Source organism: Vombatus ursinus, unplaced genomic scaffold (genome assembly GCF_900497805.2).
Source record: "Vombatus ursinus unplaced genomic scaffold, bare-nosed wombat genome assembly UNPS02010219.1, whole genome shotgun sequence".
NCBI lineage: Eukaryota > Metazoa > Chordata > Mammalia > Diprotodontia > Vombatidae > Vombatus > Vombatus ursinus.
Genome location: NW_020949997.1, coordinates 9,326,912 through 9,332,911, shown reverse-complemented (window position 1 = coordinate 9,332,911; position 6,000 = coordinate 9,326,912).

The window sequence follows — 6,000 nt, the reverse complement described above, 5'->3', positions numbered from 1 at the left end:
AGATGCTGCCAAAGCAGTTCTCAAGAGGGAAATCACATCCCTACAGGCACACATTAACAAAATATTTAAAGAGAACTGAATATACATATAAAAAATTTAGGATTTAATTTAGTCTCCATTTGAGTTCATTTTGGTTCCTGAACTGGTTATGGTTTGTGAGGAACGTTATTTTACTATTTCTGCTATTTTCCATTTATTTGCAAATATCTCTGTGCCTTAATAAGTGGTGAGCGTTTGTAAAACTTCCATGTGGTGCTGAGAAATATCGACGTTCTTTTGCATTTCCATTCTGAAAGCATCATAAGTCTTTAGGCTCTAGTTCTCCAGCAATTTGTCCAATTGTTTATTTTTCTATTAGGCTAATACAAAACTGAGGGATGTAGCAGTCTCCAGTCACAATTTTGTTACTCTGACTTTTTGTAGTATAGTTCATGTTTCCTTTATAAATTTAGTTGGGGCATCTGGAGCATATAAACTTCATATTGATATTGGTTTGTTATCTCTACTTTCAGCATAATGTAGTTTCCATGTTTATCCCTTTTTATATTTTGAATGTTTGTTTTTGCTTTATCAGCATGACTTTTAAAAGTATTTTCTTGATGAATAGTAAATTTTCCCTCAGCTCTTCATTTTTATAGTATGCATGTCTGTTTTTTAATATGTGTTTCATGTAAGCAACAAATTATGGGGTCTTGTTTCCTTATCCATTCTGTCTTTCATTTTATTGAATTGTTCAACCCATTTACATTTAAAGTTTAGGAGAGTTAGGTTTATGTTTTTCTTCCATTTGTCTCATAGTTTATTTTTCCAAATTACGATGTCCCTTCCCCTTTTGTAAACACAGTACTGTCTCTTGAATTGTAGCTTAATCTGTTTTAGAGTGGCCCTGTTCTGACTGGCTGTTTTCCTCCCCAGAGCCACCCCAGCTGCCAATCCATTTACTATCCCTTTCTTTGGTTTTGAAGTTTTGCTTATTAGTTCTTCCTTTGTGAAAATTTATTATTGCTTTATAGATCTTGCCCCATCACCTCTTATTCTACTGTGCCTCACTCTTAAAAATACTGATTCCTGCAGGTAATAAAGGATATTGCCTCATGGCAGAAATCTTCCTATGTCTCTGCAATTTATTATTGACCTTTTATCACCACCCCCTCCACCATTTAACTTGATTTTCTCTTCCCTAGGTCCATGCCTTCCCACTTTTCTAGGTTTCAGTTGCTCCATGGAGCTCTGATTCTCCTTCTGAGACAGGATGAGTGGTCTAAGTAACAAATCCCTGCAGATGATACTCATTGTAAGGTTTCCATTTCCTTTTATAGGATACCTCTCTTCTCCCATAGGAGCATTCATTAGTGGTACTCCCTCCCATCACTGAAACAAAATTTCCTCTTCCTTTCCTCCTTACCCACTCTCTTAAGGGTGCTTTTTTCCTAAGAGATGACAAGTTTCTCTTCATTGTTTGCCTATGACTTGATTAGGACCCTATCCTTTAAACATCACCAAGACATAAAATCACTCCCAGTCTCAGACCTTTTGTCTCATTTGACTTCCCTGATCCCTGTCATTAAGTTTCCAAAGGGCTTCCTGTATCATTTCCTCCCACCCCCAAATAGAATATAAACAGTTCATCCTTATAAGTCTTTTCTAATTACTTAGATTTCCTTTTGTTTCTCTTGACTCCAGTATTTGAATGAATTTCAAAGTTTCTACTGCACTCTGAACTTTTCATCAGGAATACTTAGAAGTCCTCTATTTCATAGAAGATTCATTTTTTCCCTCTTGCAGGATAATCATCAGTTCTCATGGACAAGTTATCCTTAATTTTAAGCCTATCTTTTTGCCTTCTAGAATATGGTTCTAAGTTCTCAGATCCTTTATGGTGGTGGTTACCAAATGTTTTGAGACCCTGACTGGTTTTTTAGTTTTGTTTTGTTTTCTCTTGACTGTAATGCTGCCTTTTTCATGACTTCAAAGTGCTGCATTTTGTCTATGATGTTCCTGGAAGTTTTAATTTTGAGATTTTTTTTTCAGATGGCCTATGGATTCTGTTTTCAAGTTGTCCTCTTGTTATAATAGGTCTAGGCAGTTTTCTTTCATGATTTCTTGATATATGATATCCAATCTCTTATTAGTCATGGCTTTCAGATGATTCTTAAACTATTTCTCCTTGATCAGTTTTTCGGACTCTTTCTTCTAAGCAAGTAACCTTGTTCAGGGCCTTTGCTTCTCCCTGGAGTCCAAGGTCCCCCTTCCTTTAGGGATCATGCCAAGGCTCTTTCCTTCGTCCTGCAGGTGAGTCCAAGGGACCCCTTTCTCTGAGGATTACACTAAGGCCTGTTTCTTCACCCTCCAAGGTTTCCTCTCCTCTGGGTATTGGACTGAGCAATCATACAACAGTCCTTTTCTTCCTAACAACCTCTGTTGAGGCCCTTTTCTTTCGAGCTGGAATGTGAAACCCTTTATTTCATCCTGGTAGCTAAGTTTTCCTTCCCTTGTCCCTGTCTTCCTCTCAGTCTCATTCAGAGCCACCATACCAAGGGGGCAGACATGGTGGTCCATTTAGTCACTTATGGGGGTGGTGGTGGAAGGAGGGGTTCAGGGAGATGGAGCTGAGCTGCACTGTTTCCTTCTACTCAGCCATCTTGGCACCAACTGCCTATAGGTGTAAATTCAAGATGAGAAAAAAATGAACCAAAAATAACTTTGCATCTTAGGATTCCAAGTGATAATTTTCCTATTAAGATAAAACACACACTCATAAATTATGACTTCAACTAAAAAAAAAAAACACTCATGTTCTGGCACTTAGAGAAGCCTATTAGATTGATCATAGTAAGAAAATGAGGCATTTCCTGCAGAACTTGACAGTGCCCCATTGGCAAGTATTATGCCTGTTTCCTTTATGGACCCAAAATGGAAATGCAACTGGTTATCATAGAATTACACATATTATTCTTGTCAATTCCCTTAGTTCTAATGTCTCTTTAAGTTCTAAAAATTTGAAAAAATCACATAAAGAACCAGAGAACCATTCTCTTCATCAACCTAGTCATTAAAAAGGTATAGGTTTTCTTGCTGGTTGAAGCCAGATCCAGAGTCAACATTAATGGTTTGATGTCCACTGGGAGGGTTGGAGTGGAGTACCTCAGAAATTTGTATTTGGGTGTTGGCCAAGATGGTGGAGTAAAAGCAGTGACTTGCTTGAGCTCTCCCCCAAACCCCTCCAAATACCTATAAAAAATGACTCCAAACAAATTCTAAAGCAGCAGAACCCACAAAAAGACAAAGTAAAACAAATTTCCAGCCTAAGACAACCTGGATGGTTGATCAGAAAGGTATTACCATGCTGGACTGGGAGAGGAATGCAGTTCAGCGTGGGCACACAGGCCTCAGTGAACCTGGAGCAAGCCTCAGAGGACTGAATCACAGGCAACTATGGTGGATTCCAAAACTCTCAACCCACGAATGCCAAAGACAACTTAGAAGGTCAGTGGGAGAAATCTGTGTCTGCAGTGAGAGAGAAGCGCGGGGTCCCAGCCCCCAAGTCCCAGTTGCAGCCCCGGGATGGTGGCTGCTTCCTGAGCTTCCGGCCCACAGACTGACGGGCAATCGAGTGGCTGATCAGAGGCAATCCGCAGGGATCTCTCTGCTGGTGCAGGATTGTCTTGCTTTTCCCCTGCTTAGATCTGTTTTTTTTTGTTTTTTTTTTTTCAGGCAACTGGGGTTAAGTGACTTGCCTAGGGTCACACAGCTAGTAAGTGATAAGTGTTTGGTCTGAAGCCGGATTTGAACTCAGGTCCTCCAGACTTCAGGTCCAGTGCTCTATCCATTGAGCCACTTAGCTGTCCCCCTGCTTAGATCTGGGTCACAGTTCTGGGTGGCGGTCCTGGGGCAAGAAGGAACACTGGCGAGGTGGAGCTTGTAGTGGTGGTGGAGAGGAAATCCTCACAGTTCCAAGGCACAAAAGAGTGCTTGTGGTCACTCATAGACCACAGCACAGGTCAGGAAAGGAGTAAGCACCTCACCCTTGATCATAGCACCTTGGAAAAACTGAAAACTTACAGGTCCCTAGAAGTATCTCTGAAAACAGCTGCACAAAACCCCTGAAGTTTGGGACAGTACATTCTCCACACTGGAAATAGACCCTTACCTTAACAAAGAGTTTATAACTCAAGTAATTGGTTGGGATCATGAGCAAGGTGGTCTCCAAGAAAAATATGAATTGGTCCCAGGCCATGGTAGAGCTCAAAAAGGATTTTGAGAATCAAGTAAGAGAAGTGGAGGAAAAACTGAGAGTGATGCAAGAAAATCATGAAAAACAAGTCAACAGCTTGCTAAAGAAGCCCCCCAAAAATACTGAAGAAAATAACACCTTAAAAAATAGCCTAACCCAAATGGCAAAAGAGATCCAAAAAGCCAATGAAAAGAATGCCCTAAAAATCAAAATTGGCCAAATGGAAAAGGAAGTCCAAAAGCTTACTGAAGAAAAATACTTCCTTAAAAATTAGAATGGAGCATTTGGAAGCTAGTGACTTTTATGAGAAATCAAGGCATTGTAAAACTAATCCAAAAGAATGAAAAAATAGAAGAGAATGTGAAATATCTCACTGGAAAAACAATTGACCTGGAAAATAGATCTAAGAGAGAGAATTTAAAAATAACTGGACTATCTGAAAGCCATGGTCAAAAAAAGAGCCTAGACATCATCTTTCAAGAAATTATCAAGGAAAACTGCCCTGATATTTCAGAACCAGAGTACAAAATAGAAATTGAAAGAATCCACCAATCACCTCCTGAAAGAGATCCCCAAAGGAAAACTCCTAGGAATATTGTAGCCAAATTCCAGAATTCCCTGGTCAAGGAGAAAATACCGCAAGCAGCCAGAAAGAAACAATTCAAGTATTGTGGAAATACAATCAGGATAACACAAGATTTAGCAGCTTCTACATTAAGGGATTGGAGGGCATGGAATATAATATTCCAGAGGGCAAAGGAGGCAGTATTACAACCAAGAATCACCTACCCAGCAAAACTGAGTATAATCCTTCAGGGTAAAAAATAGTCCTTCAGTGAAATAGGGGACTTTCAAGAATTCTTGATGAAAAGACCAGAGCTGAATAGAAAATCTGACTTTCAAATACAAGACTCAAGTGGAAAATGAAGAGTTAAACAGGAAAGAGAAATCATAAGAGACTTATTAAGGTTGAACTGTTTACATTCCTGCATGGAAAGATGAGATCTATAACTCATGAGTCTTTTGTATTAGGATAGTGGGAGAGAAAAAAGTTTTATGCATGTATGCATATATATATACATATATATAGGCATAGATAGATACTGATAGAGGGCACAGGGCGAGTTGAAGGGGTGATGCCTGGAAAATAAAATTAAGGGGTGAGAGAGGATTATACTGGGAGGAGAAAGGGAGAAGTAGAATGGGGTAAATTATCTCACATGAAAGAGACAAGAAAAGGCTTTTACAGTGGAGGGGAAATGGGGGAAGGTGAGAGGGAATGAGTGAATCTTATTCTCATAGGACTTGGCTTAAGGAGGGAATAACATACACAATTGGGTATGGAAATCTATCTTAACCTACAGGAAGAAAAGGGCGGAAGGAGACAAGAAAGCAGGGGGATGATAGATGGGAGGGCAGATTGGGGGAGGAGAGAAGCAAACACTTCTGAGGAGGGACAGGGTCAAAAGAGAGAATAGAATAAATAGGGGGTAGGATAGGATGAAGGGAAATATACTTAGTTTTTCACAACATGATTACTATGGAAGTATTTTGCATGACTGCACATCTATAACCTGTATCAAGTCGCTTGCTTTTTCAATGACGGTGGGCAGGGAGGGAGGGGGGAGAAAATTTGTAACCCAAAGTTTTAAAAACACATGTTAAAAAAATAAATAAAAAATGATGTGCGCCCCCCCCCCCACCAAAAAAGAAATCTGTACTTGGCTTGAGATATTTGGACCCTTTTAAAAGACAGACTTGAATTA